This window comes from Doryrhamphus excisus, chromosome 9 (genome assembly GCF_030265055.1).
Source record: "Doryrhamphus excisus isolate RoL2022-K1 chromosome 9, RoL_Dexc_1.0, whole genome shotgun sequence".
Taxonomy (NCBI): Eukaryota; Metazoa; Chordata; class Actinopteri; order Syngnathiformes; family Syngnathidae; genus Doryrhamphus; species Doryrhamphus excisus.
Window position 1 is genome coordinate 20,680,058 of NC_080474.1, and position 25,789 is coordinate 20,705,846.

The window sequence follows — 25,789 nt, forward strand, 5'->3', positions numbered from 1 at the left end:
TAGTTCTGCAGTGAAAACTGGCGCTTAGATAAGCGTTTTGTCTTTTAATAAATAACCACATATGCCACCATTGCGTATGGGCGTATCTATTCTCCCTGCTCGATAAATGGGGGATGGTGACAAACAACAAGAATCCCTGAAAGGATTCATCACGGAATCCTCCAGCCGCATGGGAGCATCTTTGCAACCTCCCACTTTGCCTCTACCGGAGTCGCTTGATAATCTACAAATATGAACGAAACCAAAACAACAACAGCCTAGCTGCTCAAATATAAAGCTGGGGTTTAAATCCGATATTACAGTTTTTCAGCTTTGGAGGCGGGACGGCGATCTGTGTGAAAGGCAGTACCCCTAGACCAGGGGTCAGCAACCCGCGGCTCCAGAGCCGCATGTGGCTCTCCAGCCTCTTTGTTGCGGCTCCCTTTGCAATGCTTGAATATTTTTTAGCACCCGTGTGGTGAAAATGCACGTCTTTGTTATGAGTTTACAAAAATCCAACTTTGTGTGAGACCATGAATGCATCCTGACTGAGTTCTGACTGGTGACTGAATGAGCAGACAGGATGCTATCCAGTTCTCTCTGACAGGTTAACATGAAGGGAAATGAGTAATACTTTGAGTTATTTGAGTTATTAATTATTATTAATGAGTTATTTGACGATTCTAAAAAATAAATTAGAGCTCATTTAAAAACAAAAGTTTATCTCCAGTACTAGCAAGAGTACTCCAACTCGTCCTTTTTTTTCCCCTCCAATGTTGTTTTAAACATACAACGTTTTGCGGCTCCAGGCTATTTTTCTTTAGTGGGCAAGTGGGTGAAATGGCTCTTTTCATAGTAAAGGTTGCCGACCCCTGCCCTAGACTCACTTCTCTGGTCCTGTTGGGCTTAAAGCGGTTGTCGTTGTTCGATATGATATTTGTCTAATGTCATCATGCATCTACTCTCCGTCGCCGGAAACCTTGACAATGGAACAGCAATAAACAGTCCACCATCCCAGACTCAACCACAAACTGGGAATCTGCGTCCCAAACGACTGTATTGATTGTTTTTAAAACCGCTAACTAAATGTCGCCCACTCGCTGAAGATTAGCGCCGTGTTTCCTATATATTACATTTATTTGTGGCGGCCCACCACAGTTGCATTTCAACCGCCACAGAATAGATTTGGTACAACCTGTTTGGCCTTTCTCATATAAACGTAATTATGCGTCATGCATTTACTCAATCAACACAAGCAGTCAGGTCTTATGTACCGGTAAGGATTCTTCCAATAGCTCATCTTAGCCGTAAATAGACAATCTCCACACACACACGGAACACACTTCCGTGATCGTCCTTCAAAATAAGTGCGCCGTTTGCCCCATGTCTGCCTAAACAAAACAAGAGTGTCATGCAAAATATCTTCCATATGCAGTCGGAATTGCATGGGTGACTACATCTTCCTTAATCATAAGCACAGGCGATACATTGGAAAAAAAGCCAGATTGTTACCAATAAATAAATATACTTTACAATTTCAGACAAGTGTATTTCATTACATGGCTTAAGCTTTGCAGCTTTTTATACAAGACCTGTTGAATTTAAATTTTTATATCATCATATCTTGATACAGCTTAAAAATATTGTGATATATGCTAAGGTCCATATCGGCCAACCCTAACAAGCAGTCACAAAAAGTAAAGTATTCATCGTGACAGCGGAGATCCATCTATAAAGCTATCCTCCACAAGCCCTGGGAGTATTTATTCCCACCACCGTGGAAGCTTACAGAAAACCTCCACAAACGTGCAGCAAACTAGCGGGAGTCTAACTGCGTCTCACGCAAACCTTATTCATCACTCCTACAACACAAACGTTATGCAAATTAGACTGACATCAGCTATCCCTCCCCCACACATAGATTGCAGCCCTGTGGGAAACACTGGCTATAATATGGTCTCAAGAAAATAAGCCCAAGCTGCCACACCATCAGGCACATCAAATTCTGTGTGGGGAAAAAAAAAACTTGCCCGAGCAAAGGAGCGGTACCACATCACTGCAGTACTACACACATTTTGTCTGTTGCTAGTGTTACCAAGGCTTTGAATTCCTTCAATAAAACTCCCATCTCAACTGCTGTTTCCCATTAACAACAAGCCTGTGACATTTCAGAGCCAAACTTATGTTGCATATTATAGATACATGTATCCTATAGCAAAATTCTTCCCTTATGTCCCATAACAGGATTACCCAAACTGTTTCAGCTCAACACCCAAATGAAAAAAAAATGGGATTATAAAAAAACATGTACATTGTATATCTGCGTATTTCCCATTCATCAATCACAACCCTGCAAAGTTGCAGATTTTTTTCTTACATTCTTTCTTACATTTTTATAATTCTCAAAAATATGTCATTGCCCATATACCAGTAGATACTTCATTCATTCATTTGGACACTAATACTTCCTGCTGTGGCTATTGTCTCATCCATGTAACACAATGTAATATTACTTACATTGTGTCTTTCAATGCGTTTTCTCAATGCCTTATATTTCTATTTTCATTCATTCATTCATTTTGTACAGCTTATCCTCACAAGGGTCGCGGCGGGTGCTGGAGCCTATCCCAGCAGTCTTCAGGCGAGAGGCGGGGTACACGCTGGACTGGTGGCCAGCCAATCACAGGGCACATATAGACAAACAACCATTCACACTCACATTTTGGAGTGGCAAATTAACCTAGAATGTTTTTGGAATGTGGGAGGAAACCGGAATACCCGCAGAAAACCCACGCATGCACGGGGAGAACATGCAAACTCCACACAGAGATGACCGAGGGTGGAATCGAACTCGGGTCTCCTAGCTGTGTGGCCAGCGAGCAAACCATGCAGTTATCCGTAGATAATAATCAGTAAAAATGTACAGCATGCATGGAAAAACTGTTTTTTGCATGTCTTCATGTTTCACTGAATGTTTTTTTGTTGTTGTTGAAAGCTTGAAATTTATTTGCTGGTGCTTGAATACAACATGGTTATTCCGTTGTGTGCTGTGAGACGCAAAAAACAGTTTTGCTTGGCTATGGAAGCACAAGCTTTGACAGTTAACTCAGCCTAAAAACTTACAGCGAGGTGACCACAAGTTAATACAGTATACAATCACACGGCGTAACTGGAATTGCAACAAGCCAGCAGTGTGGATTATGTAAACAGAGCTTGGGCAAACGTCCTCTATTGCCTGATAGCCTCGACCAATGGCCTTACAGAGTGAAAGGCGACACCGTGACTCCAGTTCCAGAGTTGTGAGTACCTACACGTTTTAGACTTTAAATGCTATTAATGAGACATATGTACCGAAATCTGTATTGTGTTGCAAATGAACAATGGCAATTGAAGAGAGTTCAGGAGCCAAATCCATATAATAATTGCAACAAACAAAAAGCGCTATTGTATTGCCATGAAATTTAACACCGTGACAGAGAGCACAGAAGACACGAAAACAGAAGCAACTAAAAACAGAAAAAGGCAGATTTACATCAACAACATTTATTTGGGGCAGCCTGCCACAAAAATATTTGCTCGTCCTCGCTCAAACAAATAACACGTGTTCTACCAACGGATGCCAGACAACGACAAAAAAGCCACCCCATCAACCAGCATATCAGTGTTGTCACAATTTCATTGGCTATGCATGCAGATTGTCTATTGGTACGAGTGAGATGCCAATCATCAGTTCACAGTTCAGAGATCATTCGTTAGCGTCAAGTGGCTGACGCATCCATGCTAACCAAATTTACAATCAATAATATGTGGAAAATTTTCACATACATTGAAAAATGATGACAATCCGCAGTATCGGTTTGCATATCTTTATACATGCAAAGTTCTTGATGTGGACTATTTAACTGGAGTGCATTTACTGGATCATTGTCAACATAAACAGGAGCATTTGTGCGACGCTTCGAAAGGTGAGTCGCATTTCGGTTTATGTTTGTGACTGGTATAACAAGTGTTTCCCCGGATATTGCGGTTATCAGAATCAGAATCAGAATCAGAAAAGGTTTATTGCCATGTATGATCAAACACATACTAGGAATTTGTTTTGGTGTAGTAGGTGCATACACATCTATTAAAAAAGAATGAGGATACAAAATATGAAATACAAAATATGAAAATACAAAATATACAGAATAACAGTATAAATATATGTACACAGTCTGTTTTTGTTTGTTATGTTATTATTTTGTTTGTTATATTCTGCAATGGTGCATATCAGTCAAATAGCAGCAAAACAATCTTTCCAATGATGTTTATTCAAATAAACAGCGGTATAAAAACCCCGGTTTCATCATGAAAGTAGACGGCCCGCTGTTGAAAGTTTTTTTTTTTGGTTTTCATTTCGCTATGCATTATGGTCATTTATGAAAATGTCACGATTACATGATCACATGACACCCCTCCAATAGATTGCAGTCAAAACAAAAAGCCCTTAGCCAAGTGTGACTGACTGACTGATGACCATAATATAGCATGTAGTGACCGGGCGCGTTGCGGCTGACAGCAGCTCCTGGGTGAACGTAATTACTGCATGTTGAGTTACCATGTTTAAGCTGCTGTGTCGCTCCTTGACCGCAATTGGGGGTGTTATTATGTAAAGCGGTGACTTGACTCACTAAAGGAGGAACAATGAAAAAAAAACACTATGGCGGTGAGAGTGTATCGCCGTTTCATCATCACACTCCTAATTGACTGGGTGCATTTTGGGTTTTTGGGAAATCCTATCCTATGACAATCTTCTGCGATTTCACGGAGATGATAACCAAAGCAGTCAGCAGATAAGTGTTCTCACACCTCATTCTTTCTTCATGCATCTGATTTATCCACTAAGACAGTAAACAATTTACAGCACAGAATGTCTTTCGTCTTCCACTATCTTACCCACTATCCAAATAGCCTGATATGGATGTTGCGGTGAGCGCACAAGGAAGCAGCTCAGGCGGGCCTGCGTGCAATCGTGTGGGGGTGGGTGGAAAAGAATATAATATGTGTGTGGAGGAGATTGCGGGACACAGAGAGCGCCTCAGTGCAGCACATGCATACTGTATATAATCTTATGTCCTAGTGTTCTTCTCGATGCAAAGCAGACAGAGCAGACATCCATTCAGCATCCTAATATGGTAGCCCTTATTGCATTATTGTAAACATGGGCATGACGGCGGAGGACATGCTGGAAATATACTGTATATATTGCGGCTTCAAATCTAGGCCAGAGCGAGACAAGTCCTTTATGCTGTGTGATGTGACAAAGAACAATCGCACATTTGCGATGCGACGCAAACAGGAGAGTGCAGTCGCTCGAGTGATGCAATTCTGACAACTGACAGGATTTGAACACTCTTCCAAAAGGAAAAAAATATATTTATATAGTTGAAATAAATATCTTATTAAAACGCAGCCATGTCGTTTGTTAGTACACGTATAGCCCCGAGAGAAAATGACAAATATGGTAGGAAATAGGTGGTGGTCCTCATCACAAAAGCTTCAGCCGAGCCATTTTTGAGCCATTATTTTATTTTCCAGCATCGTGAGGGCTGCACAAACAAGCTGTAAACACGGCGACACACTCACGCACACACACACAGCAGTGTGGGCAACACAAATGTTGCTATGACAACCAGAAGATCTCGCTTCTCTGTCAACAGCTGCTCATGCCACCCGAAACAGCCCCCACACTCCTCACGCTTCCCTTCCAATCTCCAACTCCGGGGTCAAACAGGCGAGGCAGAGGGAACCGCAATACTCATCTTCATTCTGAGCCCGGCCCTTGTCTCGTATTTGTACTGTACGAAGAAGCGACGCCCACTGCATCTCTCTTTTAGAGCATGTGACTTACAAATGCAGCAGAACTTTCTAATTCCGACTGGCAACTCGGATTGCAGGACCACAACATACACATACACACAATTTCACCTTTACACAAGGAAACCTAGCAAAAAGGATTTTTTGCTTTGTTTGAAACCAGGGGTCTCAAACACGCGGCCCGTGGGCCAAATGTGGCCCGCAGGACACTACTTTGAGGCCCCCGCCTTGATATGAAAGTTTAATGTTAGTGCGGCCCGCGCAAGTTTGATATGGATGCTGTATGGTATCATGTACCAATAGTTATCCTCCTTATCCGTGTGGAAGTGGTAAGTTTTTGGCTATTTAAGTTGAAAGGAAATAACTTGAAGGCTACCGTTTAGGTCGCTAGCGCTCTAGTTTGCGAGTTAGCATGTGTCTCGAGACCCTGCAGTTGCGCAATATGTTGTAAATAAAAAGAGTATAAATGTGACTATAGTCGTGTTTTGTCATGTTTACAGGGCTCTAATAATGCTTTGCTAATTTAAATCTGAAAAAAAAAATTTGTCTACCCACCAACTATATGTGGTTTCTTAAGTTTTTATTATTTGCTGTTTATTATTATATTTATTTATTACTGATTGATTTTCTTTATTCTTGATTTGTTTATTTATTTTTCATCTTATTTTGTGCAGAAAAATAAAAATGAAGATATTTGAGAACAGTGGAATATTTTATCAGAGCTTTTATTGTAGAAAATCGGAACCAAAGCACTGAAAAAGTTTGTATATTTTTCTGTTTTTAATAAATGCGTTTTGTTTTTTTTGTTTTTTTGGAGAACCTGATGCGGCCCAGCCTTGCCCAGACCCTAGCTCCAGTGGCCCCCGGGTAAATTGAGTTTGAGACCCCTGTTTTAAACCCACCAGGGGCAACAAAAATATGACAGTAAACACTGTAAAATACACGCCCTGCTATTCATGGTGATATAATTTATATAGCAAATAAAAACGACACAGCCGATTGTTCTCCTGGACAAAGCTACCTAAACTGAGATTGTGGAAAATTGGACTAGATCAGAGCCCACAGTCGATCAGGCATTTATTCTCTGGTGCATTTTACACAAAAGTGGCACTCTGTGTGCCTCCACATGGGAAGATGACACCCGACAACAGGATTCTATATGTAGATTACAACGAAACCAGCGTCAGAACCTCAGGAAAAGAAAAAGCACCAGAACGACGTCGAGACGTGATGCGGATGCTTGCGCCAGCCTGCTAACCGGAGTTACATCACACCAGCTCAACGCTGCGAAACAACAAAGAGATATGTGGCGCGACAAACAGAAAGAACCAATGGACGACATCCAGCGTTTTGTCATTTCCTGTTGGCATGTCGCTGTTCATAAAATGTAGACAAGCTGTCTGAGACAAGGTGTGTTTTGTATTCTTCGCATTCCATTCAAGTTGTTATGCAAATGTTATTCTCTGGGAACCGATGCTTTATAGTTGGGTGCATGTTACAACCGTTGGCTATGGAATTGTAAAACATCTGATGGTACTAAACTGTACTGCGCAGTGGAAACTGAGTTGGTGTCTTCAGCAAATAAAAAAGCATGCTCCACTGAGTTGAGGTTAAGCCATCCCACACGCTTTCATTGATGTTTCTCGCGGAGCTCTCGGGCTGCTTAGCTTGAGACATTATTCACCCGTGCATTGGAGCACCATACGTTTTGCATCATTTGCCTTAGCCAGAACAGATAGCGAAACCCAGTAAACCTCCGTTCTTTCACTTCTATCCAATGTCACGTCATTAATAAACACCAGAAAGTCAGCCACATTGGCAGCCGGACACGCTCATGTCATAACAGAGCATATGCCATGTTTGACAGATGTGGTGGTTTGCTTGGGAGCGCAAGAGCCCCTCCGCGTTCTTTGTAATCATCTACCATTATGGCATAGCTTCACCTTTGTTTCATCTTCAATTTTTTTCCCATATCTGGGTAAGCGTTTTCAGCGTTTTCCTGTCAATGACTAATCAAGCCTTTCTATGGAGCGTCCTTAATGATTGTAGTAGTGTCATTGTAGTAACCACAAAGTATTACTATCAAGAAAGGCTATGCTTGATTATCATTGACCTCCATGATAGTGTTCTGAAAACAGGTTATGTTTTTTTTTTAATTGAAAGAAGTCAAATTTTTCTGAAGTTGTATCAGAGCACACCTAAAAACAATTATGCAATAATTGAAAACAATCCATGATACATCATTGAATTTATGGAATTGAAAGGGGTCTTTTTCTTGAATATTAAATAGGGGCGTCACCGGACACTCAGTTCACGAAACGGGGCGATACACGAGATTGTGCGTACAATGTAAAAATCTCAAAAACATGTCAATATATTGCAGTCTACTAATTACATATCTATTATGTTACATTCTTCTAACCTCTGTGTGTATGCTACCTGCCCCGCCTCCACCCTCCGAGACAAAGCAACTGCACGACTGACAAAAAGGGCTCACTCTGTTCATGCCATTGCTCTATGTAACAAACAAATGCACAAAAGTGAACCCTCTTCCTGCCTGTTTGGTTGCAAAAGACGAGGAAAACAGACATGACCATAGCAATATAGTATCAAGGCCGGCCAAATTATCCGGTTCAATTTTCATTTATTGTCTGAATAATTCATTTATCTATCATCATCATGCCACAGCGTAGTGGCCACAAGACATTTTTTTCCGTCACGTTTTAATCTCTCCAGATCCTGTGACACCACTAACGTATACATTTCAAGAATTTTAAATGATCGGCTCCATTGTTGGTGGTGTTGTAATTGTATATGCTTGGATAAAACAAAATGAACCCAGCAGGGTGTAGCAGCAAAAGACACATACGTAATCATTGGTCATTGAGTGCCAACATTACATTGACGTTGACTATCAATATTTTACATTGGCTCATCAAGACTACACCGTCATTATTATTATTATTATTATATCCATCTCTTCTGTGAAGAAACTGCACCAGAAGCAACTGTAAAGCACCACGTTTCAGCAGATACACCATTTCTTGTCATCTACGCTGTCAGTTAAGAGTAAATGACATGTTTCTTAGTATAAGTTTGCCTCAAACCATTCTATTAATTTGAAATTTACGCGCTTCTGCAGTTGGAGTTGAATAGCCTTTTGCCTTGAGACTATAACTAAGGATTCAAAGAAAAATGACATCGGTGGATATATTCTATGGCTTTTAAACAGAAACAGAAGCCTGTGCAATAAAAATACCGATGTCTATATAATGAGGCCCAGTGTGTTCATTACTATACAGATGTGTTTGTGTTGAGCTACTTGTCCTGTTCTTTTCTACGCTGACGTCGGTCCAGCACTGTAACCAACATTCTAGCAGCATAATACCCTTCAGTCAGTGTGTTTACATGCACTAAAAAACAGATTATTGCACACATTTGGTTGAAACCAGCTTTTTAAAAATGCATGTAAACACCGTAATTAGGTGTTAAGACTTTTTAAAGACTGGATTAACACGTCTAGATTATACCACCGGGAACCAATTCCCTCTTTTGCATGTACTGTATACGCTACCGTCGATCAATCATCGGAACTGGTATTCTGCACACGCACCAGGAAGTAGGTCCCAGTCAATTCTCAACAGTTTTTGTGATGTAAGAGGTACAGTAAACCGCAAAAGCCATACATTTACCCCGACTGAAAGATGAAAAGGTAAAAGTGACTTTACATATACAGTATGTGGAAATGGAAGACACCAATTTACATACAGTTCAGTACATTCACACTGCGGTTTGGATTCTTTTTGTTAAAGGCCGACTTTTCTGTAGACGTTGACGTTACCAGAAAAAAATTGACGTTGTAAACGTGAACACATTGCATCCGGGAAGTGATGCATTAAACACAAGGTCACACATGTCCACAGAAGTAAACGTGGCCTCAGTTTGTGGTTCTTGGCATAGTTGTGGCAACTGCAAGGATTGCAAGGACTGCAACCGCAGTCAACATTTTCTGAACCAAATTATTTCACGTAGAATATTAAGAAGGAAGAGGGAAAGAGAATTTTGTTGCGGTTTGCGTGCATTCTGTAGTTAGCGTACCGTATTCCGTGCATCTTGTCATGTTAACATATATCCATTTGTTTATCAGCATAAGGTTCTTCCTTGTTAGCATTCTACTGGCTAGCGAACAAAATGGCAACCAGAAACCAGAAATCACGTCGCCCATCTAAAAATATAGCTTTACATTAAGATACGTTTACTTTCACTGTTCCCAAAGACCCCACGGACGACATCATCTTCCAGTTTTGTCATGAGTAACATCTTCAATTCAGCAGTTTCTCACCTTCTTGATCAAAATGCTGGCACATGCTAATTTTTTGGCTCCATTTTGGGTTATTGGGAGTGAGAAATACTATTGAAATCAAAACAGGAAGTGGTTGATTTCAGTGCTACATCTTAACTTTCAGGGCAGCACGTCAAGAATCACAACCTCAACGAGTAAAAGTAACCTTACATTTCCTTAATAACTCGTAGGAAGGTTGTAATTATGCCTTGTGGATTTATTGTTGACTTAATGCTCGGGTAGTTGAGATCATGACGAGTTGTCATGTTGTCATGTTTCAACGCACATGGGTTGGCCTCTGTGCTAAAGTGGACCAAATACACATTGTGCAATTCTCAGTGGGCGTCTGCATAATTTGAGGATTGGTTTTGGAGTCCTGTATAAAGGACCGAGAAAGCCCAGCATTCTTAGCCCAGTGAACAGCATCCTGCCGCGTAAATCATGTGAACAACGTCTCTGGGTTTGAGCTACAGTGAAATAGTCGGATGTATAGCCTGTTCCAAAACCCGCAATCAGAAACCTGCGTGAACGCCACAACACGACAGGCTCTGTTGACAGTAGACCACATCCAGGGAGAGAGAGTGACAACTCCAGACCAGGATTGTTACATCCTGGTTGCAACACCTGCGGGACCGGTTTCACCGTGTCGGTCGTACAGCACGGGAAACACCGGGAAGGAACAACACACGGATCAGCAGTAGGTCGCTGTGTGTCGACCCGGTATTGACTGTTGTTACATTGTGTTTTTTGTTACGTTGTTTTGCTGAAAAATGTTACAATTGTTTCTGCGTGCCAATATCCTAAACAAATGATTTGCGAGGAAAATCCAGTTTAGGGCATCAAAATAAAAATGATGTCAAAAAATATGCTCACAAAGTTTTAGTCAGTTAATATATTTGGCTTTCTGAAACAGATAAATTGGATTTACATTATTTCTTATGGAAAATAAATTATTGGTTCAGCCTCTGTTTCGGTTAGAGTCGGAATTAATGACGCTAACCAAGGTTCCACTGTGCAGGTCACATGAGCAAAAAAAAAGAGCTTGGTGGATGTAAACACAGGAAGTGTATGCAATCTTGAAAAGAGCACTGTGGCATAACCAGAGTGTAACATTCCTGGTCAGTGGAAAAGGACTATGAGTTATAGACTGCGACAAAGCTCTGCTAGTAAAAACAAAACATATTCATACAAAAGGTGCCTGTCAAAAATACACATGCAAATTAAAAAAATAAATAAAATGACATCTTCAATGCAACCAGGTCTCCGGTGTCGGATGTTGCACAACAGATAATTCCAGATCAGAAGTGTCAAACATAATCCAGTTTTTAACAGTCATCTGCTGAGAATTATACGCACTCTTGCCTCAGTCATGAGGTGCGCAACCACCAAGAGGCAACTCATTTGGGAAATAAAACACATAAAAATAATGTGGCAGAAACAGTACACTAGTAACATTCAATTATATAAATTTTCTGTGTTGTTTTACATTCATAAATTCGTTCTTAGGATATCCATTTTCCGTACTGCTGGAGGAATCGAGTGAAAAGTACAATACAATGACTCAAATCAGTCGAACCACAGTAAAATAACCACTCAAAAGCAAGAAACACGGTGTGACAACAGATCTTTAAATACCGACATACACTTCATCAGCACGTCGCTCTACCGTTTCCTGTGAGTGGGTGCAAACTTGTAATGCTAATACACCAACCAGCTTGATCAAAGTGTGAATGCTGAGAGGCTAGCAAGAATGCACTTTGTCACATATGGGTCTGTATCTACGACAACAAATGGTGTATCAGGAAGACGGAGCTTTCACAACAGTGACCCCGTTGCATCACAGTGTACGTGGTCGCGTTACCCAACCGTAATTCCCTGTGATAGTTGAGAATTCTGCAGGAACTGTTTCCTCATTTTCGCATCCGAGCCTTCCCTCCATTAGCAGCTACTCCCCTGCATTGTACCACTCCATTTAACCGCTGCCTCTCCAGCCATCAACTATGCCAATTTACTTAATAGCTCGCATAACTGTCTTGGCATCCCTGCTACAAAGCTCATAACTGGTTCAATTCTTACTTTGCTAATACATATTTAAGTGATTGTTTGAGTAATCATGAGTCAGCTCTGCATTGTGGAGTCCTTCACGGGTCTGCCCTTGGGCCAGTTCTCTCCGGGACTTCTGTTCAGTCGTCGTCGTCGTCGTTTTGGCCTTGCGCCGATGATATAATGTGATTGTCTTAGCGGTGGGGGGGTGTGGTTCTAACACCATAGCAGCTTTAATAGGCATTGGCTTTTTACAAAGCATACATTATTTTCTTAGACGTTTTCCCTGTTGCTTGTCTTATACAATTCAAAGATTAACGCCAACCACTGAAACATATGGTGTAGGACTATTTACCACAATGTTACTCCAACTGCTTGCTCTTATTTAATTTCACTTAGATCAGTTCAACTGGCTTTAAAAATGGTTAGCGACGTACGTTTCAGAAATTCTACTTAGTGGCGTTCCACATGCTGCAGAAAATACTACAAGAGCCGGCTGATTACATGTTGTACAAAAGCACACCATGCCTTTGCCCCAGTTACGTTTCAGCTTACTCAACTCATTTCTTAGTCCACAAATCTTTCCCGTTCTTACAAATCTCTCCCTTGTATGGTTCCACTACTCCCAACTGAAAACAAACTGTACTCGGACCTTGACTCTTGACTTGCAGATTATCATCTCACATAACTTCATTGGACAGATTCAGGGACAGTATTTAGCAAAACAAAAACCCTTTTAAAAAATGTTGTTTGGGCTTTTCCATGGTGTGGTAGTGTTCCAAAACATTGGAAACGGGTCTCCAAGTGGATCCTGTGATACAATTTCTATGTAAATGTTGTGGGCATTCGCTGGTACGTTGATTACAAAACAATCATAGGAGACCTCAGTGTTGTAATGTTTATATTTAGAGCTTCTCTCTAGCAAAGTTCACATCCACTATGGTCATAATACAGTCTCTGTTCACTTATGCGCATTGAAGGCCATACAAACACGATTCAGTTCAACAAGACCAGAAACTAATAACCTAATTCTAGATTTAGAAGCATGTATCTAAAGACCCGTGAATGCATACTCAATCGAACTATCGTACTTTGCCATGGACCCACTGGCACGTCTGCCTCGTGGGCAGAGTGATCAGCACCCCTGTGCCATGGCTGCATAACTGGAAGAGGTCAACGGCCCGGCACGATTCTGTGCACAATGCAATAGAACCATAGAACGACTGTAATGCTATTGTTCCCTGCAGGTTATTAGCATACTTGCTGGCCAATAATCATATTAAGATGGGTAATAATTACAATGACTGAAAATAATCCACAAAGTCAGGGGAAAATGCAGTGAAACATCAGCAAAGAAGTTATGGGGCAAGCAACCGTAGACCAGCAGGGGCCGGGAGCAAGATGGGGTTGTCAATCACGGTCAAGTCCAGCACAGCACAAAGAGAGTACGGCCAAAAAAAAACCAACCCCGACCTAATCTACCGTGTTTCCTCATTTGTGGCTGGGAGTGTTTATCAGATAGTGAGAAAAGGCCCCGGGGAACTTGTTTACACCTACCAGCAAGACTCCAAACATTCATCTGATGTACTGTAAAAGGTACCTGCGTAGGTGCTGCAACAGAAAGCCTAAGACTTTAAAGTCAGAGTTTGAACAATAGTCTCTATGAATTGAACTAATACAGTTACTAACCTAACAGATATTTTATATTTGTTTGAAGTGGATGACATACCTGCAGACTAATTTGGACGTTGCGTCCAATAGCATGAAGGAAAATACAGTATATTCCTTTTTGTAAAAGTTGCAACCAGAGTGGAACAGTTGATCAAAAACAGAAGTTTCCAACCTTCTGGAGTTGTCACCACAAAGCCTGGATATCTCCATCCCGCTAACCTCAACCGCTTCCTACAGGGACTTTTTTTATTTACATTTCTTCTCCACAGAATGTACTTCAGGTAACAAACTGCTCCAAGACGACAAACAACAAGGACGCTAAATCTAAAATAAGCGTAAATAAATAATAAATGACCACATCAAACTGGCCGGTACTTGTATGGACGTTATTCCAGAGCAACCGCAGACTCTGCCAGTTGGCTGGAGTCCCATGCGCACTGCATGTCTCTTTTGGAGGGAGCGACTGCCACCACCCCACCCCCCATCATGGTCTATCATGAGTAAATACTGCAACAAAAATATTTGGACAGCTTGATTCAGGCGTTTAGAGCGGCATAGGGTCGTCGACTGGCTGTCTCAGGGATTTCCTTGCCCTACTTTTTTGCACAGGATATGATTCTGTTTGGAACACCAAGTCCTTTAAAATGAAATATGGATTTGCTGCTGTCTCTTAGGTACATTGGCTCAAAGTCCATCTCATCATGTTTGAATGGCTTGGCAAAATGAACAGTGGCTACAGTCAATCGGATGAATGAATAAAGGACTCTTAGCATATGATTTTACGTAATACGGTACATCACTGAAACCGAGCAATGACTATAATCTCAAGATGTGTAACCCAGGTATGGGACTTTCCAGTGCAACGCCAAAAAACAATTCCGAGTCTACAATTTCCAGTCAAGAAATGGCATTAATGACTTTCTGTGTACACACTAACATATTTAGTGAATGGGGACATTAAAGCAATTGGAAAGGGGTCATAAAATACTATTGTTCTTTTTAACGGCCGGCACTAAAACCGTTTCTTAAAATGACAGCAATTACGGGGTCACAGCAAATGCTCAACTTTGGTGGGGAAAATAGTCCACACGGTGGGTAAGTAGGCCAGTGATAGGAAACCAGAGTTGCACACTTTCCATGGGTCTAATGCAAAGTACAATACGTCGGTAAGTTTCGGATTGGTCGTTGAACAGCCCCGAGAACGAGTGGGAAAACTATTCCATCCTGTGAATCCAAACTGTTGGTTGTCCTGTATCACCTCAAAAGGTATTAAGTGGATATATGAATATTGGAACTCTGAAATACAGATTAAATCATCAACTGGTAAATAAGAGATACAATATTTTTTGTCTGTGTTTAAACGGTACCTCCGATGTGTTTACATACCATCATATAAACATAAGGTGTAACATTAGATATACTGTATATAAGCGTATCTGCGCATACTAGGTATTTCGATCTGTTCCTAATACCAAAGCCACCTTGGTGGTGTTTTTGGTTGACATATCACTGGTGTGTTTGCATACATTGAGTATGTGTAACATTAGATGTCTACACATAGTAACGTGATGCGTAACCTGTATTACAGTCGAATTCCCTTCCCATCCCCCACTCGACTACTTCCTTAAAGTCTGCATGGCAATATAAACATTCATCTCATTTCAAAAGTATATGACGCTAGTTTAGATTCGCAGGGGCTGTGCTTTTAAGACACTTTGTCAAAATAACCTAAAAACGCTCTTACCTGAGTCACAATTTCAATGGTTCTAACAAATTATGCGGCTTGAATACCATTTAAGAAAAGGTGGTAGATCTTGGATTGGTAGTTTGGTTGGTTGGTTCCACTATTCCAGTTATTGGAGACTTATACTGGTAAACAAAAGTACCTTAACCATTAAGTCACCGGTGAAATCAGACAATTTGTTTTCATTGGGGTATTTATTTTATCAACACCGAAGTATGAAACAGAATTGGGTCCACTCTTATGTGTTGGTATTAAAGAGGCTGTAATATAGAATTATTGTTATAATATGCTGTTATAGTATACATAGTATAGTATACAGTGTCATGGACCTATAGTACAGTCGGGGCTCATTCCCCTCCCCCACTCAACTGCTTCCTAAAGTCTGTATGACAATATAAACATTCATCATAGTACCAATGTAAATAAACTACTAGAACTAGCACTAGTTTATAGTAGTGGAGGGTTATAGCATTGTGATTTTAAGATAGTGTGCTGTTTGTCAACATAATATTAAAAAGCTCTTAAAACTTGTTTTTGAGCTAAATAGGCAAACAGAAATAAAAACGTAAGCGTCCCCATTGGAAAACACTTGTAATCAAAGGTAAATGTGATTAAATAAGGCTTCACATGAGGGGAATTAAAAGGGGACAGACAGGAATTTGAACACACGTGTGGAGTCAATGGGGCTATGAGCCGGTAGCCCCCACCCCCACACAAACACACGCACGTTTAGCAGCATAATAAGCATTTCTCTCAACACAATATACAGCAGTAAATGTTAGTAAACGCATCAACTTTACCTTTTAAGATTATAAGAGTGAACTGGTCGTGTCCGCCGCCACCGCCTCTTCCTCTTCCACAAGGAGATCCTCCAACTTCAACAAGCTAGCGACGACTTTCCTCCCATTTTACCCAGCGTCATATTTCAAAATTCCGACCTCGCTGGCCCTCTCTGTACAGTTGGAAGGAAGGAGAGGTGGAAATAATAATAATAATAACACAAGCCGAGTTCGTGCGTCGCTGACTGCGGGCTACTATGGAGGAGTTCACCGTTCACTGAGGACAGTGGAAGAGACAGCAGCAGCAAGCAGGCGCTGTGAACGCCAGTGGTGGAGAGACCTTCGACTACAACATGGAGAGGGAGAGAGAGCGCTAGAGAAGGTGGGGGAAGGGAAGTTGCTGCTGCTGAGTGACCTTAAACCTGAATATTGAACACAAATATAGAGACACGTAATGTATAATACGGCTAGCTAATTAATTACGTCTGCCATTTTGAACCTCTTGTAGCCCCCTCAGCGGCCATGTTTGACTGTCTTTGTTGGTTGTGCTTTGAAACCAAACCACTCCACAATGTAGCTCTCCCAAACAGACGCCATAAAGAGATTGTGAGGTTTGTAACATTCATTGCTTTAAAATGTCGGCGTTTGTATTTGTTTGGAGTGTTTCAACGTAAAGTAGCAGGGCTTCATGCAATACAGTCGAGCCATTTTAGCAAGGCCTCAAGGCAGCTTCCCCTCCCCCCGCTCGTGGCTCTTTTTCGCCTGCCTGGTCAACCCGCTGCTTGATGAATTCTCCTTTCGCCTTGCCCAGTCATTCACATTTGGAAAGTAAATAACAAGTTGACATCATTACGGCTCTACACTAGTGTGACACATTCCTTTGCCTACCGTAAGCACCACACTATATGCGCAACAGATTTAGCCCTTCCTTTTCACATATTTTCATTGTGTAGTACACTGGAGAATGCACTTTATGTTGCGTGTGAATGCTTAAGAATTGAACCAGGGCTTAAATATCTTGTCAAAAGTAAATGTTGTTATGTGAATTGCTGACATGCTATAAATGAGCAGAAGAGTTTTGACGCTGGAATTCTCATGTTCAACAGGGGATTTATGTTGCGGAATTACATAAGGTTGGGTTTTATTGGGAAAATTGTTAGCCTCAATGTTTTGATGCGGAATGTTTTCATCGGTTTAGAAATGCAGAAGTAGTAATAACTCTCATGACGTTATGGGAAGACTGCTATCCATAATATTATGAATAAGGTAAATGTTTTGACGTTGGCATCAGTTAAATGTGCAATTTTGTTGACAAGGCAAAACGTGGCATTATCAGAATTTTGGAAAATATTTGAGCTAAATTGTTAGACTGAAGGTCTTGAATGCATTTTGATGCTGGGGTGGTTTGAATCAGGATCTGTCCACATGGAAACATTCCTAGGATTTTATTTAATTTTTTTTTTTAGAAAGAAGCAGGTTGATTGTCTACACAGAAAGATTTTCCCAATCTGGAAGCTGTTTTCTAAATTTGTCATCTTACAAACAACATTAAATTCATTACACAGCAACCTAACACTCAAAAGGTATGCTTCGGAAGTATACAAACATGTACCAATATCATTTATACATTTTTCTCATAATGCATTTCATTTGAGCGAAGCATTTCTTGGAAGGATTAGCAGCATAGAAAATGATGGTGGTGCAATGCCGCCTCAGTCCATCGGGGGAGCCAGAGGATACAGAGCACGGAGGGGCTGGCGCCATTGCACTGCCCCAATAAATGCATTGGTCACACATTGTTTTCACTCTTGAAAATGCTGAAAATTGCTTGTGTACATCACAGAACATTACTGACACCTAGTGACCATTAGAGAATACTACACCAGCTTATTTGAATGCGTTTTCTGAATGCCTTGTATTTGTGTAGTATTTATATTAATTTAGCCCTTTAATATTTGACAATGCAGAATTTAGGCAAAAAATAAATAAAATGTGCTTAAATATGCATATATTTCGACTAATAATAGGCCGTATTCAACCACAAAACAGCTTGATTTGTAAATCTATTTTTGAAAAGCCGCGATACAGTCAGCGCGAAATTCGAAGCGCAGGGTGGCGAGGGATGGCGGTATGTCAGCTCAAGTGGGAGTGGAACACTTTACTTCTTATTGTTTGTGCTGAGCCACAGGCAGTTCTGGCACGCACAAAATATGAGATGGCAGCCATGGTGACAACACAAGCTAAGACCTAGAGCGACACAGCCTGGCATTCAACTCAAGAGCTTTTCTTTGTGTCACACATTCTTAAACGGAAATGACACATTTTTTTCGATGTTTATATACATGAAAGGACAAACAAAAGACTAACAATTTGTTTGTTTTGCTCTTAGTACTACCCACTGACCTCCTGTTTCCGGGATCCAAGCTCATTGATGTCTATTGAAGAGCTACACGCCGTCTTTTTAACATTAAGGTGGGTGCAAAATTGTCAAGAGAGACGTGTTTGAGTACCCCTAACAATGGACACAAGCAGTATGCAGTCACCAGATTTTTCCATCACATAAGTCACTTCATTACGACGGATTATTAGGTGCCACATCTGAGATTTTGAAAATAAAGTTGTACATTTCCGAGACTAAAGTCAGAATATTTCGTGTCATACATGTCCGAGGGAAAATAGAGCATATCTCTAAAGCAGGGGTCTCAAACTCAATTTACATGGGGGCCACTGGAGCTAGGGTCTGGGCGAGGCTGGGCCGCATCAGGTTTTCCAAAAAAAAAAAAAAAAAACGCATTTATTAAAAACAGAAAAATGAATAAACTTTGTTTTGCTTCCGATTTTCTACAAGAAAAGCTCTGATAAAACATTCCACTGTTCTCAAATATCTTCATTTTTATTTTTCTACTCAAAATAAGATCAAGAATAAAGAAAATCAATCAGTAATAAATAAATATAATAATAATAAAACGGCAAATAATTAAAAATTAAGAAACCACATATAGTTGGTGGGTAGACAAATTATTTTTTTCAGATTAAAATGAACAAAGCATTATTAGAGCCCTGTAGACATGACAAAACACGACTATAGTCACATTTATACTCTTTTTTTATTTACAAAATATTGCACAACTGCAGGGTCTTGAGACATGCTAACTCGCAAACTAGAGAGCTAGCGACCTAAACGGTAGCCTCCAAGTTATTTCCTTTAAACTTAAATAGCCAAAAACTTACCACTTCCACACGGATAGGGAGGATAACTATTAACAGTTATTTAACCTTTAACATGAACATTAATCAAACGTAATATTTTTTTCTGAGTACATGATACCATACAGCATCCATATCAAACTTCAATCAAGGCGGGGGCCTCAAACTAGTGTCCTGTGGGCCATGGGCCCGCGGGCCGCATGTTTGAGACCCCTGCTCTAAAGGAAAGAAGGAAACGTTTCCCCAGTTGAGCACAAACCGACCCCACCACATGCCCAAGGCCAATGGTCACAACGTTTTTTTCTGGTGTCATCATTTAATTACATTAAATATAAACAAACAAATAAACTATCTCTTATGGATGTGTGGAAAACACTTCCAATGTTTATTCATAGCTGCAATATTTAGTTTTAAGTAATGTGACATTAGCTAATTGCCATGTGTCACATGAACCAACGGATCATCATCATGATCTTGTTATGACATTAGCTTTTTGCAGCCATCAAACCTGAATTGCCAGCCCGACTGGCACGCACCACTTCTCCAAATCTCCAAATTTGTTCAAGAATTAATGCACTCCCTCCCCCATTGTGAACATTGTGCGCTTCTATTAGGCGCTTTACGGTAGGAGCACTTCCTGCCAGAGTAGGGCTGACCTAACAAAGAACAGGTTCAATGTGCCTCCCTTCCCCCCACTGATGAAGGTCACATGACCTCTCTAGACAGCCTGAGTAGCAATGGTAATATGTAAGGGTGGGGGATGGGTGCTTCTAGACAGTTATGGAGATATTAAGGCCCGGGAAGGCGTGGAGGTGGGGGTTGGGGGGGGGGGGGGGGGGTTAGACAGGGAATATCCTGTATCTGTTGACATATTGGATTTAGTTCCTTCTATTTCCAGTGCAATGAGAGCAGCCTGTTGGAGATGATAGAAAATAAGGCCCGAGTGTTTATGTGGAGAGTGAGGAGAGTGAGCTTTGTGTACTCAGTGTACAACGGCTCCCCTCCCCCACTGCTGCCATCTCCACCGGCTAGACATGGTTTCTGTGGCGCACTGTTATGTCATAGCGCGCGAGCTCGTCTTCCAGACAAAGCAAAGCGAAAACAGACTTGACAAGAGGCGATAAAAACATCAACGCACACTTCTTATTTACATACTGTACAGTTCCGCTTTTGAATTAGGAATATTTTAGACGCATTCCTCCTCGTACCAATTACAACAAGAACGCCGTAATCAAATTCCTTTGACAGTGCGGGGGAGGGGACGAAGGCGGGAAAAAGCTGACAGATGTCAGAGATTCCAGGGTCGAGGACAGGGGTCAAGGGTTGGCGACCTGGCCTTACAACGTGCTCTCTGCCTCCCCCCCCCATCTGCAGTACAATGGAAACCAATGACTTTACAATGCATTCTTCTTACAGTGACTTTTAAAGCGCTCTGTCTGGATTCTCCCCGAGGCTGCCGCCACTTTCATCCTATGCCGATTCTTTAGTTCTCTAAAAACAAAACAATTAATTGGAAATACATGCAGTGGACCGAGCCTCATGATCCTGAAGTCATACGGTTTTGAATTATTGAAAAGAATATGCCTCTAAAGTGCTGTTTTTTTTTTTTTTACGATACCGCCACAAAAGGGCGATGTCACAGAGATCTCACACGGAGATAGACGTCCTAATTTTTTCCACATGACTGTATGCGTTTGTTTGTGTAAGCTAACTTTTCTACTGCCGAAGTAGTATGCACAAAGGTTTTGTGTGTTTGTTGTGGGCAGCGCGGAACCCACATTAAAACCTTGGTTTTCACTTGAAATTTCTCACACAGCTAAATACGTGACATACAAAACACTCACTGTAAATTCAGGGTGTTTACACAAATCACGACAAATTTTGGTACATGTGTCTAAAATTTTGTTGAAAAAAAAAAATGGCCGCAGGATCATGGACGGGATCTACAAACTGACGGCATTACATGCTAGCATGTTTTCCGAAGTATTTTGACCACAACCCATTTCCAGTTATCTGGACACCCAATGTTTTTACATAGAGCGGATCCTCTAAAGTCGTACAATTCGTAATTTGATCCAAATTGTGACATAAGTCACGCAAAAGCATCTGTTGCATTAGAGCAGGTACGTTCCGCTTTTTCTTTTGTGTGTATTTTTTTTTTCCATAATGCCACACCCACCGGTGCCCCAGTGATGGCAAAAAAAGGACAGTTTCAGTTGAACTAAATGGATTAATTTTATGTTTTGTTGTGGTTAACTTCTTTTTACACTTGTGTGACAGTTAGGAATGTTAAGGGTGTGTAAGACAAGTTCTAAACAAGCAATTTTGTGATTTTGAAGCCGACGAGATCTTTGAAGATGTTTTAGTGCTTAAAATCCTTCTCTCGCTGATCCTGTCGGATGATTATGGAACTTCACTCATTACCGGTAACAACCTTCACTCGGATTGAGGATCGTTCAATGTCTTGATCGGATTCTCCGGCTCCTTTTGTTGGATCTAGAACTAACATTTCTGGTTCTATATCCAACGTCCAACCTCAGCAGCAAAAGGTGTGCTCTGCTTAGAACCTCCTTAAGATCCATCCTACAGTCCAAAATGCTAATTTTTGCAATTTCTCAACTTGTTATTTAAATCTTAACCAGGAGTATATTATATAAAATGTTACTTGAAACATTGCCTGCAAATATGTTGAAGGTTTTTGTAATGGTGACAGTTTGACATTTCTATTTCCAGTATTTTCTTTGTATTTCTGTAAGAAGTATAAAAAAAAAAAACAAGGACCGCTGTAAATGACATTGACATAAATCAAAGTAGGTATTTTTTTCTACTTAATTTCGTCCTTAAGAGTTGTATGAGAGGATTACTGCCACTTTAGCACATGTAAATATGAAAGGGAATAAGTGAGCATAGCTTAAGGTAAAAAAAAAAAAGGTGACAAAGATGTGGATTTAAATGTGACCGTCTGTCGCCTGTTCAGCGCTAACGACAGCTACACTCACTGTGGATCATGTGATCTCTTAAAACGCTACTAATTCCAAGACACATGTACAGTAAGTTCAAAGCTGTCGATGCTGCGCGGTGTTATGCAGCCTAAACATTACAGCCTGGTTTCCATGGAGACCATTGTGTGAGTCACAACCTCAATATGTTCCTGCTCTCCAATGTGTGTTGTTGTTGTGTGTTTTTTTTTTTTTAATGAATTCAGTAGTTTAACCTAATGATGGCATTGTGATACATGAAATTTTTTCTTAGTCTTTGTGTCACGGCTCATTAGCCTCCACAGAAATGAGGTTACCCTAATCCTCAGGATGGGGGGGCTTTAATACAAAAAAAAAGAATGGCCCACTGTGTGTGATGCCTCGTTGGGAGTCATCCTTTGGTGACACAGTATATGCAGAGCGATGGCGAGGAGGGGGATGGGTGCAGTGGGTCCGTGCTTTGTCAGGGTGCCATAGTGCTGTGTAATAGGCCTTCACTTAGCCAGACAACAAGTACAGCATTGTGACACGTCACTCAAACACAATCGCCCTGCGCTGACCTCCAGGGTCAAGCAATGACTGGACCAACATGGCCACCGTGTGACTGGTCTGTGCCAACAGCAAAGAGGGTTGGTTCTGGCTATGTGTGACAAAAACAATACAAATAAATCAGTGAGCTTTCTATTTAATCATAATATTACTCATTTCAATTGAAGAAATATGACAATAATGTAGGAGTGTGTGCAAAAAGAATAGGTGTTAAAATATACAGCGCGGTATTAAAATGTGTCCTATTTTCCATAAGATGTGTTTGCTTCAAACGACTGAAAAAAAAATCTCACTGTTACATTTCCATTGTTGGGTTTTAATGCTGGATTATCCCCTGGAAAATATATGTGTGTATGTGGAGACAGAGAAACAGAGAAAGAGAGAGTGAGCGCATGCGTGTGTGACAGGGTAACATCAATGTCCGGGGTCACAGTGCCATCTAGCGGCATAACGCTGTACTGTTTTGAAGCGGCCCATTATACGTATACATGAATATATGCTGCACAGCTGTTCAACATTGGAAGTTTATCACAGGGTGACCTAACATTTTCTTTTTTTTTTTTTTTTTTTCTCTCCAAGTTCTTGTTTTTTTTTAATGCACAAGATTAGACACATGCAATCCAGAAAATGATATGTAAATGTTACACTTAGGGGGGAAAAGTGGGCTAATAAATTGACAATAAAAGCACAAATACTGCGGATTTCAGAAAACAACAGATGGAATGATACAGCACTCTACAAGAAGCAATGAAGTCTGTAAAAGTAAATAATAAAAAAAAAAATCCAAAAATTGATGGAAATGGTAATATTAATGATGATTATAATACTGGTGATAACAATAACAACTTTACAATAACAATTTTAAATTTTAAATTTTAAAATTTAACATTTTCCACAGAGGGCCACATATTGAAAAATGAAAGGGTGCAAAGTGATATTTTGTGAAGTAGCACATTTAGATATGAAACTTTGTGATATTGTTGACAAAGTGTATTATTAATATGGATGTCTGTCTTTGCTCTCTTTTTTTTTTTACATTTTGGGTGTTTTTTTCCCAAATATTTAAACTTTCAGCTGCACGGCGTTCATGTGGTTAGTGCGCAGACCTCACAGCTAGGAGACCCAGGTTCAATTCCACCCTCGGCCATCTCTGTGTGGAGTTTGCATGTTCTCCTCGTGCATGTGTGGGTTTTCTCCAGGTACATTCCAAAAACATGCTAGGTTAATTAGCCACTCCAAATTGTCCATAGGTATGAATGTGAGTGTGAATGGTTGTTTGTCTATATGTGCCCTGTGATTGGCTGGCCACCAGTCCAGGGTGTACCCCGCCTCTCGCCTGGAGAAAGCTGGGATAGGCTCCAGCACCCCATGTGACCCTTGTGAGAATAAGCGGTAGAAAATGAATTTAAACTTTCTCCTTCAGTAATGTTTATAAATTAATATTCTCATAATATATCCCATAATTTTTTCAACTTATTTCCATATTATTATAACTTTTCCTGAAATTTGTTTGTCACTATGTTCACTTTCTTCTTGTGTTTTTTTCCGCTACTTATGACTTTATTGCCACAATAATTTTACTTTATTCTAACATTTTGTTTGTTTTCCATAATACTGTATTATGACTTTAAAAAATTAAAATGTATCTGATATCTCAACTTTATGGTACTAAAAGTACTAAATATTTCTCCTCATATTTTTATGACATCATTCTTGCAAAATGACTACTTTTTTCTCGAAGTAGTTTGGCTATCTTTTAAAATAATGATTTTTCTATTTTACTGTATTTTTCTTGTTAAATTATATTTTTCGAAAAAAAAAAAAAAAAAAGGAGCAGTGGGATGCAAATGTTCCCAAAGCGGGATGCAAATGGTCCCCAAGCGGGATGCAAATAGTCCCCAGTCCCCACTGGTTCAGCACTAAAGTGTGGAGGTTTTCTAAAATGTAAAAACCAACTAAAGACGCCATTATATCCCAACACCACAGTGTTATCCTACATGGAAAAAATATGAACATTTCGGAGTTCTTTTTGCAGCAGGAGTGGAAGTTTGAATGGACAAAAGAGCAGCTGTCCGGGCACACAGCCTATCTAAAGAAAGTGAAAATGAGACACAATATTTGGATAATTTCGGGACATATCCTGACACAGTCACGGTTCACGTGAAAACATAGCTTAGCGCAGCATTGGACACATGAATGACTTAAAGGTTGGCGGGGGGGGGGCAGCAAATGGACTAGATCTGTGTTTATAATGGAGTCTTTCTCAATGATGTGTCTCTCTGTGGCAGCCATGTTAAATGGCTAACAGGACCGCTGGAGGTTTTAAGTAGAGCCACAATATGCAAAAACAAGAAAAGGGGGGTGGACACAAAGTCATTTATTGAAAACAACAATGAAAGTGAAATAGGCTGATTAAAAGTTCAAGACCGTTTTGTCAAAAATGACAAAAAACTCAGTAATGAGTAGCTCCACCGTTTTTGTTCATCGCTTCAAGAATTGTTTTGGACATGCTTGCTTGCTTGCGAGTGTTTCCTGGAGGCTATTGGGAACTTTGGCTTACATTCACACTCACATTCATACCTATGGACAATTTGGAGTGGCTAATTAACCTAGCATGTTTTTGGAATGTGGGAGGAACCGA

At 40.5% G+C, this 25,789-nt stretch overlaps 2 protein-coding genes across 6 annotated transcripts in view; one reads left to right on the top strand and one right to left on the bottom strand.

Moving 5' to 3' along the window:
* The window catches only part of tbl1x (transducin beta like 1 X-linked), a 37,794-nt gene extending 20,772 nt beyond the window's left edge, over positions 1-17,022 (bottom strand). The window contains exon 1 of the mRNA XM_058082275.1: positions 16,436-17,022. The gene's annotated coding sequence lies outside the window, so the exon portion shown is untranslated. The remainder of the gene's footprint in view (positions 1-16,435) is intronic.
* LOC131135868 (anosmin-1) overlaps positions 16,336-25,789 on the top strand; it is a 94,903-nt gene continuing 85,449 nt past the window's right edge. For 2 of the 5 annotated variants that reach the window (XM_058082267.1, XM_058082262.1), the window contains exons 1-2: positions 16,336-16,796; positions 18,804-18,886. The gene's annotated coding sequence lies outside the window, so the exon portion shown is untranslated. Of the gene's footprint in view, positions 17,243-17,283; positions 17,304-18,803; positions 18,887-25,789 lie in introns of those variants that run through there. The other 3 variants (XM_058082263.1, XM_058082266.1, XM_058082264.1) reach the window with 3 other exon arrangements.